The sequence below is a fragment of the Phragmites australis genome, chromosome 4, assembly GCF_958298935.1.
Source record: "Phragmites australis chromosome 4, lpPhrAust1.1, whole genome shotgun sequence".
Lineage (NCBI taxonomy): Eukaryota > Viridiplantae > Streptophyta > Magnoliopsida > Poales > Poaceae > Phragmites > Phragmites australis.
The window spans coordinates 14,986,465-14,998,367 of record NC_084924.1 but is presented as its reverse complement, the minus strand read 5'-3'; positions in this window follow the sequence as shown (position 1 = coordinate 14,998,367).

Below are 11,903 nucleotides of genomic sequence, written 5' to 3'. Positions count from 1 at the left end.
TTAAGTATCCTAATTCACCCTCTATTAGGACATCAGCGATCCTTTACAGTCTTCAACTCATAAAATAATCCAAAAGTAACAACCAGTAGTTGACTTGCTACAAAGGTAAAACCTGACCGTTTTGATATTGCTCTTGTAATATTTGACTTCATTGAGTCTATGTCTACTTACGATAATAATCACACACATACAGAGTGTACACATGATACATCAAGAAGAGTGTTAGACATCGGTCATTCGTGAAAGAATGGATAGTTCGACATAACTTTTCTTGTAGGAAGCAGGGCTCAAACAATAATTTATCTGGTTTTTATGTATTGAAATTTATACACAGATTCATCGAAGACGCGTCATACGAGGTGGTCGATGCTGAGGTATGCGGCATATATCTTGATGACTAATTTTCAGGTCCGATACATATTTATAAGGATTGATTTCTTTAATTCTTGAAATTGCTCCTCGAGTTGTCTAGGGATCGACTATTGTCTATTTAAATCATAGCACTTCAAGAACAACTTGTCAAATTCATCAACAACCAAGTCATCAGTCCAACCAGTGAGTTTCATGAAATTGGCTCCTCTCTCTCGTAACCTTCATCCAACAAGAAAAAATAGAATTCAGAACCTTCCATTAGCAAGAAAACCTTAAAGTTTTTTTTATTGTTGGAATGAAACCTGACATGTATGCGGTGTGTATATACTGTAGCAAGACTTGATATTTTATAAATGAAATTTATATGTGCTTGTGTATATACTGCGATAAAACTTAACGTCTCATAAATTAAATTTATATGTACGTGTCTGTAAATATACCGTATACTATGTTAGCAACTATCAAAATTTGAAAATCGCACGGTATTGATGGCAACCGTTATATTTTGCAAATGGCGGAAAATATCTATTAGTGCCGATTGGATCCACGAACCGACACTGATAGTTATTTTCAGTACCGGTTCCATACTTAGCACTAATAGTCATTGACTATCAGTACCGAGTAATTAGTATCGGTTCAAAACTTATCATTGATGACGATTTTGAATCGACCTTGATGAGAGCTTTTGCAGTAGTGCGCAATGTGACAGTTTGCACGGAAATATGGTGTTTTATACAGCTTTCAAAACCCTGTTTGCACTGTCCGTGGTTAATTTGATCCCACAAAGCCGATCGAGAGCCGGGCTTCCATGCACGCCACATGGGCTGACACGGCGGGTTGTTAGCTTTTTCTCGGATGGCCGAACATAGGGTGCGGTACATGTGTCCGGCACGAAACGGTGTCGTTGCATGCATGCAATGTGATGCCACATGTATCCGCCTCCGCCTCCGCGTGCGGTCGAACCTTGGCGCGGAGACCTTGACGCACGCAACCGAGAGACGAGACCGACGGCCTCGCGATCAAAACCTTTCGACATCACATCGCAACCCGCCACGACAAAGCGACGCGCGTTGGCTTGGCTTGGCTTGCATGCATGCCAGGGAACGGAAGGAATCCCCTCTCCGTGCGTGTGGGTGAGCGCGCGCGTCTGCCCGGCAACCACCCACGTGTACGCGCGCACCGCCCGAGCGGTAGGCGCGCGCGCAACGAATCGGCGATCGAAAGATTGCTCGGTGGTACGGCGCCCGCGAATGGAGATGCGGAGGGATGACATGAGGCGACGGCGACGGAGACGCGAGCACAAAAAAGGGTCCGATCCATGCACATCGTTGATGCGGCGCCGTCGACGACGCCTGGGGTTGGCACTCGCGGCCGGCTAGCTTCCACGTACTGCCGGTCCCGTTGGGCCGCGCAGCGTCTTGGTCCGCATGGATTCTTTGGCATGCGTTGGTCTATGTAATACGTAACAATTTATTAAAGGAGATGAATTATTAGTGACTGCTTTTCAGTACGTATTACTAATACATAATTAGTGATAGATTAAATGATGACCCGTTTGCTCAAGGTAAGACTCGATCAAGACCCGTCACTAATGAGAGTTATTAGTGACGGCGAATGAACAACTCGTCACTAAAGATAGTAAGTTGTAACGAGGTACTTTAAAACCTATCATTAATGATGGAGTCATTAGTAACAGATAGAGAGCATACTCATTAGTGACAGGAGACCTCAAAGCTCGTTACTAATGATGAATCATTAGTGATTGGTAAAAAGAGCACACTCATTAGTGACAGGTTCTCTAGAGGTCCATCATTAATGAGTCAGTCATTAATGACAGGTAGAGAGGGCACGCTCATTAGCGATAGGTGATGGTTGACTTATTAGTGACGGGCCTTTCGGTGATCCATCACTAATGATCGGTCGGATCTTAAGTCATAGCTGGTCGGATAAAAAAATCATAACTTTTTATACTAACTAAGATGAGGAAAAACTTTATATGAAAATTGGAGCCCTCGATGAGGTCTACAACTTTATAGTTGATCACTTTTTTATTTAAAGTCATATAGATGTACAAATAAATATATAAAGACTATCGAAGGAACCACACATAGTGTTACAAACTAAAGTGTTGGATCTAGTGTAAAACTAGTAAGAATCAATGAAAAAGACACATAGGGTCATAACGTTGAAAATTTCAAATCAAATATTTTTATCATGAGTTTGGTAACTCAGATTGATGAAAACGTCTGCGCAACACTAACTTTTAGATGTAGCACTATGTCTCCAAAAAATTTCAGACAAATTGGAGAAGGTCAATTTTCGATAAAAAAAACTAGAAAAATCCTGTTGAGGGTCTTCTGAGCCTTTTTTAGGGTCAAGAAAAGTACGGGGTCTAAAGATGTGTATTTTTTTCAGATACGCCTTTTCGTTAGCTTATAAAGTAGAGGTCAAACGTCGAAATCGGACTCCCTATGTAAAAATTATAGCTTGTTTATTAAACACTATACAGGTTGGACACAAACTTTTCATACAGAGCTGGATAGAGATAAACTTTATATAAACATTGTAGAATTCGGCGAGATATACAACTTTGTAGTTGACAAAATTTTCATCTAAGATCATTTAGATGTTCAAATAGGTAGTCAAACGTTCCATCAAAAGATGTCAAAAAGATTGATTTTGCTATTATACTTAACAACGAATGAGATGTGAGGGTTAGAGCAGTCACATGCTCAGAGTTCATTTCTGAGGTCTTGAGTTCGAGTTCTAGAATAGCGTGACTTGTGAATGGTTGGGTGTAGTCGAGTGAGCAGTGACTTGTCGGGTGCCCGATCAAGTGTCAAAAAAAATTTAGACCAAAAATTATTTCCCTTTTTTGTTTTTTAAAATACATATTAGTGACGGGTCAGGACTAGACCTGTCACTAATATGGAGTCTTTAGTGATGGGTCAGATCTAGGGGCCAAACTCATAACTAAGGTTTGTCATTAGTGATGAGTCAGGTCTAAACTCGTCACTAACGTATAGTCATTAGTGACGGGTCGAATCCAAACTCATCACTAATACATATCATTAGTGACGAGTCCAGACCCGTCACTGATAAGTCCACATTAGTGATGTGTGAAGAGTGATGAGTAAAATACTCGTCACTAATGAGGGCTATCACCTGTCACTAATGTAGATTTCTCAGGTAGTGATGGCTTAATGCCTTGATGGAAGAAGCGGGAAGGGTCACTACAATAAAACTGGTCATTCGTGTCAGATCATCCGCGCCAGGTAGGTCAGAACCGGTACTGATGAAATATCAGTACCGGTTCGTAATATCTCACGCTCAATTAATGATTGAATCGGGTTGAACAGTATCAGTGTCGGCTCTTCAGTGCCGACCGGTAACTATGAGCCGACACTAATGCATAGTATCATTGTTGATTTGTGTTACAGGTTGATACTAATAAATGTACAGTATATAAAAGACATCTTTATCTCCCATAAGCTCGAACAAAACAGAGAGGAGCTTTGTTCTGCTCGGTTCCCACCATTTATAACTAACCTTGCACTTGAAGACTTCAAAATTTGGAGAAATATATGTGTTCAAGGTACTCCAAGGTTAGTAATATGATCTACATTTTATCTTCATTTAGATGCACTTGCTAGATTGCTCTAGGTTTCGAAGTATGTCATTGCTCCATGGTAATGAATTTTGGGAGGAGCTAGAGCTCCAATTGAGTAAAAATTACAATTTTATCATTTTAGGCACATAGACATGATCTACTTTTCATTTGTGGTTAGATTTATATGCCCGATTGCTCTAGATTTGAAAGTGTGTGATCATGTCATGGTGACCTAGATCTCTAATTTGTTTTAGTGATTTAAGAAAAAAAAATATTAAAATCACTTCTAAATAGATTAAAACATAACTCTAATTTTCTAGTAGTGAATTAAAAAAGATTAAATCATCTCTAAATAGATCAACATATTGAATATGAACATTGTGATGTAAGGATGGTACATCCACCCGCTAGTCACAAGTGGACATAGCAATATTTAGAAAGTGGGTCCTCCGACCTGAGCCAAGTGCCGGAAGGTGATGATCTATCGAACAAAGAGCAATCAAGATGCAAGGTAATTCAATAAATTAGATGTGCATTTGAAATATTGCATTTGTTATTAGTTCAATTATTTTTTAATGATTGCTAAAATGTAATGTTAATCATAAATATACAGATGGACCGGATATGGATGTACAAGGCTCACCGTTGCGGTCCAAAGTTCTTTCATGGAGTGGAGGCTTTTTTTGAGAGCTGTCACAGTGTACAGCAAGCCAAAAAAACAAGCGTGATGATCATTATATATGATGTCCGTGCGTTGATTGCAATAATAAGAAGCAGTTTTCAGACATAGAGCAGATTCGTGCACACTTGTTTCGTATAAGTTTCAATCCTGGCTATATCCACTAGACCGAGCACGGCGAGCATAAGGAGGTTGTGCATGAAAGGCAACCCACAGTCGAAGAAGACGGAGGCAACGATATGACGACTGATGAAAATATTGATATGTTGGCATTCGAAGAAACTTTTGTCAACAACAATAATAACGACCTTGATAACCAATACGGAGGGAGACTTCACCAGTGATAGGCAACATAAAAAGTTTCAACGTATGATAGAGGACTATAAAATACCGGTGGTTTTAGCCTGTAAGAAAGATCACAACAAGCTGCATATTGTGTTGGCATTGCTGCAAATGAAGTCTAACAATGGTTGGTCTGATAAGGGTTTCAACAAGTTGTTATGATTCTTGAGGGACTTGCTTTCAGAGGGCAACAAGTTGCCTAAAAATACATACCACATCAAGCGGATTGTCTACCCGTTGGGGTTGGAAGTAGAGAAAATATATGCATATCAAAATAACTATATGCTGTATCGCAATCACTGCTACAAAAAATGCCTTCGCTGCCGGCTCTAAAGTGGCCTTCACTGCTGGTTTTGGAGCCAGCGGTGGGCAACAAGCAGTGATAGTCCTCGACTATCACTGTCGACCTAAGGACCGACAGTGAAGGTATTATCACTACTGGCTGAAGCTTTCAATCAGCAATAATTATTCAACCCTCTAGGTCCCCAAATCGACATTTTTTTAGCTCGAAAAAAGCAGAATTTTTTTTTTGTGCCCAAGCACCGATCAACCACTTCTCACCCGATCAGTCACCTGACGAGCCACAAGTCGGTTGATTTTTCAAGCACATGGCTTAGGACTCAAACTCACAACCTTAGTAGCTCGGCGTGACCCCTCTAACCATCTCCGCTCTCGTTCATTCTTGAGTACAATAGCAAAATCAATCCTTTTGACATCTTCTCATCGAATATTTGAACGTCTATTTGGACATCTAAATGATCTGAAATGAAAAGGTTATCAATTACAAGGTTGCACATCTCATAGAGTTCTACAATATTTATATAAATTTTGTCCCCATCTGACTCCGTTGGTAAGAATTTGTGTCCAATCCATGCAATATTCAGTAAAACAGCCATAACTTTTGCATACAGAGTCCTATTTTTATGTTTGACCTATACTTTCAAAGCTAATGACGAGGCGCATCTAAAAAAATACATGTTTTTAGACCTGTACCTTCCTTGACCCTTAAAAAAAGGCTCAGACGACCCTCGACAAGACCTATAAAATTTTTGGGCGAAAACTGATCTTCTCCAATTTGCCTGATAATTTTTTGAGACATAATGCTATATCTGATGGACAGACGCTTGATCAATACAAGTGACCAAATGTGTAATAAAAATATTTAAATTTATCATTTTTGACTTTATGGCCTGTTGTGTGGTTTTTTCAATGATTTCTACTAGTTTTAGACATTTATTTGTGGCTCCCTCTATACCAGTTTTTGACATTTATTTGTGCATCTGTATGGCTTCAAATAAAAACTAATAATTAACTACAAAGTTGTAGATCTCGTCAAGAGCTATAATTTTCATATAAAGTTTTTCTTCATCCGACTTCATATGAGAAAATTATGAATTTTTTAAGATTAGTTGTCATTGACCACAGCTGAAACTTTGTTAAAATTATTTGGGCATTGAAATGACCTCATATTAAAAAGTTTTCAACTACAAAGTTGTAGATCTCGTCAAGGACTATAATTCATGTAAAGCTTTTCCCATCTGACTTCGTATGAAAAAGTTATAAATTTTTTAAGATATGTTGTCATCTATTATCATTGTCAACTTGTCACATGAACTGGCAATAATACTTGACGAATTATCACTGCTGGTTCGTAGCCACAACCGACAATGATAGTTTAGGTATCACTACTGGTCAGTGCCCTCACCCGATAGTGAAGCATCCCTGCCAGCTCAAGCTTTCAGCCAGCAGTGATGCCCTTCATCACTGCTGGTTTATAAGCCACATCGATTGATTCTTCCCACGTGACTTTTGAATCGGCAGTGATGCCCCATCACTACTGGCCCATTACCAGTAGTAATAGGCCAGTATATATGGATGCTTTTGTAGTACTGAATAGGGATGCAGACTTAGAAACATGTCGTGTTTGCTTTGCATCATAGTACAAGCACAACATTGACGATATCGATAGCGATGACATAGGGGAGAAGAGTAAGGATAAAAGATCCTCCACTAAGATGATTTGGTATTTTCCTATAATCTTTCATTTGATGTGATTATTTGCAAACAAAACGAATACCGAGTTGATGTGATGGCACACTAAAGGGTATAAGAAAGATGAAATGCTTAAACACCCTGCTGATGGAATGCAATGGAGAAACTTCGATACAAAATACAATTTTATTCAAAGCCAAAGTGAAGAATATAAAGTTCGGATTGAGTACGGATGAGATGAATCATTTCAGTAACATGAGTAATAGTCATAGCACTTGGCCCGTGGCTCTCTGTATCTACAACATTCCACCTTGGTTGTGCATGAACGGAAATTCCTTATGATGCCTTTGCTGATCGGTGGGCCAATTCAACCTGACAACGATATCAATGTGTATCTCTAACCATTGCTTGAAGATCTCCTTGTACTATGGAAAGATGGTGTAAGGGTATGGGAGGAATATAAATATGAGCATTTCACCCTACGCGCGATGTTGTATGTAACGATGCAAGATTGTTATGCTCTTGCTAACTTATCGGGATAGACTTTAAAAGGCTACAATGGATAAGTATGATGCTGGGAAGAAACAGATGGATGTGGTTGAAGAACTGTAATAAAATAGTCTATATGGGTCATCGTAGATTTCTACACCGGATCACCTATACTGCAGGAATAAAAAAGCTTTTGACAGGACAGTGGAGATTCCTCAAACTCTGAAGGTTCACACTAGGGGAATAGATATATAAGATGGTAAAAAAACTTATAAATATTTTCTATTATAATATGTTTATAAAATCCATTGGATTATGAAAGCATTTTTTAAGATATATCATTTTTCTATTATAATATGTTTATAAAATTCATTGGGTTATGAAAGTATTTTCTATTATAATATGTTTATAAAAGCGACAAGTATTTATAATGGAGGAAGTATTATGAAAGTATTTTTTAAGATAAATCTATACATATGATTTTAAGATTTTCAAATTAAATATTTTAAAACATATTGTTAGTCAACGTTTTAAAATTTTGACCAAACATTTTTCAAAATGACATGTATTTATGATCAAAAGGAGTAGCACACTTATCAGACATAATTTATTGACAAGAGATTTTTTACAACTAATTTTAGTTCTGCAAGAAGAGCTTGACTTCCCAAATATACTTTGACACAATTAGGTGTGGCCGAGCAGGGCCCTTAAGTTGCCCACGTCGCAGACGTGGTTACCCACGGATTGAGCGTGCTACACATGATCAAATGGATAAAGAGGCCAGCCATACCATCACTCCTCTGCAAACAGTGTCGATCCTTGATGACCGGCCAAGAAGAATTTCAACAATTCCAATCCACGCTTTTGTTTAGTCCATGGATATCATAGTATAGGTTACCGACCTGCCTTTCGATCGAGAAAAGAAGCCAAAGAGCCTGATGTGCGTGCTCAGCCGACAACGACATACACTTCCGAGTCTTTCATCCTTCGGTCGTCACTCGTCACTGACTAGACCGTCCTTGCCCGTACGGTCCTAGCTCGAAGCAAGGCCAAAACGAGACGTTTTTTAAAAAATTTAGTTTAATCCACGGATTAGAGCGGCAAGAGAGCTACGTACTCCTGCTATTAGGCCTTCCACAGTGTAATTTATGTTTGAAAATTTCTCTGTCACATCACTCGAAGCAAAATTTACGTTTTAGTTGCAGTATGCGGCATCGACACCTACTACAGCGTGGGATCCATGAGCAATTAAAAAAGAGTCCGTTGTCGACCTACGTTGTTTCGAACGGCGCCACACCGGCACCTTCACCAGTCACCAATATGGACATATCCTGCTATGCTTGCACGCAACAAAATGATTTTTTTATTAAGTTAGCACGGGCGCTCCTAATTGCCCCGCTCCAACTTTTTTGGTTCAGACATCACTCTAAGCTATACTGCAAAGAGCCTTAAGTATCACCTTTCGGAACTTGCAGTGTAAAGAGCTATACTCAATCCTGTCTCTCCTCTTAAGTATCACTCTAAGCTAACCCTGTGGAGGGCCTTATGTGCTCAACTGAAGAAGCCATTTTAATATGCAGCAGAGCAAGGCGCGCGCCCATGGAAAGGTCCAAAGTACGTAGGCTAGCTTTCCAGGGGCGGTCCTTGTCTTGCAGACGTGGCTTTGTTTATGTAGTAGTACCAATTTACTACTACGAGAGATTAAGGCTTGGTTTGGTCTTAAGGTGAACTATAATATATATTCCTGTTAGGTTGAAGCACTTTAAGATATATTGATGTCTAACCAGTTGCTTAATAGATGTTCTTTTTTGCGGGTAAAGGTGCTTAATTGATAATGTGTTGGATTTCCAAAATATTGGGAGAAAGTAAGTTATGCAGGTAATTTTTCTCATTCTTGTGAGAATGCAACCAATTTCATGTGAGAGGAACTACGAAGTTAAGGACCAGATCGAGCCAAAACCAATTGAACGCCACTATTAGAGAGATATATTGATGTCTAACCAGTTGCTTAATAGATGTTCTTTTTTGCGGGTAAAGGTACTTAATTGTTGCTGTGTTGGATTTCCAAAATATTGGGAGAAAGTAAGTTATGCAGGTTATTTTTCTCATTCTTGTGAGAATCCAACCAATTTCATGTGAGAGGAACTACGAAGTTAAGGACCAGATCGAGCCAAAACCAATTGAACGCCACTATTAGAGAACAATAGAACGGTAGTAATTCGAGAGTGAAATTGCATGATTTCATTCATGAACTTGATGTGTGTATATACAAGTTCAATGGGTATCCAGTCCGTTGGGAGGCATCATATCCCAACAGGTGGGTGCAACCGTTATTGGAGGTTGCTTTGATCATACAGGTTCGCAACAGGCACAATTTATCACTCCATTTAGGTTGTTGAACATCGTGTGCTACCAACAATTTTCGCGAGTTTCCCCCACAGATAATTTTGGAAAGTGAGTGCAGCAACTGAGCTGAGATAACCACTGGTTAATAGTACAAACCAATCTAAACAAGTTAACTTCACGAGCCGATGGCCAAACTCTTCAATCATTGATACCTGACGATCAGTAGTGGGAACGATCATCACATGTTTAAGAGCAATTAAGTAAGCATACCTCGAAGAAAAGGGTAGGAAAAGCAGCTCATTCGAATGTTTGAGTGCGTATGCAGTGATGCCATCAACCGAGTAAGAAAATTCGAGATCGAACATCGTCTTTACAAGGTTTGAGACGATTTTAGGTCCCGCTTTTGGACGCAAGATTCCAACAAGATTGTTCTTTAAAAACTCCATAAAGTTAGAGTAGATGTTCCCTTTCAAGCAAAATTATATGCAAAATCCCCACTTTCTGGCTTAGGGCATGCAGTGCGTGCGTTGTTGACATCTCATCCAATTTCGATGCAAACCAGCCAACCTTGTTAGCCACCAGCTCTGTTTGAAATACGTGAAATATTTTCGATCCTTACATGAATTAAACCGTTTCTGCGAAATTCTCGCGTTCTCTACATGGGACCTTCAGCTTGTTGCAACTGAAAAGATGATGTTAAATTAATAGCCTTAATTTTCTATCAGTTATGAAAAGACGTCACTAGTCACCTACCAGAAATCGCTACTAATCACCTAACAGGAATCCATAAATGAATGGGGATTTATAAACGCGTGGCTGGTGTGTCCATGACGTGCTCATGCAAGATACTGATACTTGATAGAAACCTCTGCCCGTTGCTTTATCCTTGGAAATCACAAGGCCAATGCTTGCATCATATAGCTTCGATAGTTCGATCTGAATCGATCATTGGATGCAAGGTTCCTCTATTCTTGTGGCCTGCAGACCTCCAGGTGTAGCAATTCATGACTTCCAAGTCTCCAAACTTGGCAATCGTGCAGATATCACCCGGCTATACTGTTCCCATTGTTTTTTTTTCAATAATAGAAAACAAGTTTAGAGCCTCTACACCTAAAAATAGAAGTACAACTTTCATCATCTGCACTGATAAGATGTACAAAATGTCCACAGCCATTTTTTGAAAATAGACATTCAAATTCATATTTAAAAGGACTCAAACTTAAACGATTTAAACGTATATCCACACTCAAGCTCCCAATGTTTGGGAACCAAGAAATGGTCAGTTAGATAGCTGCATTATCTGCGAGTGAAAAGCAGAGCAGTTGATCGAGATTAGCTTCAGAAAAGGCCCCGACACCAAACATTATAACAGGATAAGCAACTGCAACCAAGAGTCGAACTCCAAGATGAGTCAACAACGACGACGAAGATGCCCTTGCTAGTTGCTACCTGTTTTTGTGGAGGGGACGTTGGTATGGGTGGCATGTCATACATCTCATCTCAAACACGGTTTCTAATTGGTTGCGCTAATTGCAGTCCCATATGATAATGACCTTGCGCATTTGATGAAATAGAAAATGCTTGTTTAGCCTGACTAAGGTAGGGCCAAACAAGGGCCACAATAGTCTCTTGACCGAATCAGACAGGCAGCAGACTAGTGTGTCCCCAAGTTGGTTGTCAGTTGGCCGCCGCTAGGACCAGGATTAACATGAGCCACATGTAATATTTCAGCCCATGGATTAACATGGGTGTGACCCTAGTGTCCGAATCAATTTGGCCAAAACTGACCAACAAAACCATGTACACCTCACTATGCGCAATCAGATACTGGACATGGATCTTTAGAAGCAACTATCAGTCAGTCATGTTCAGACCTGGAACGACATGAACGCTAACTTGAAGATACCTTTAGACATGGATCTTTAGAACCAAACTGTCAATCAGTCATGCATGTTCAGATTCTGGAAGACATGAACACAGACCTTGAAGATACCTGTCGGAGACTCGGCGTCGACGCGGACCGAGACATGTGTTCTTCAATCCATGCAGGGAGACACACTATGGCCAACCATT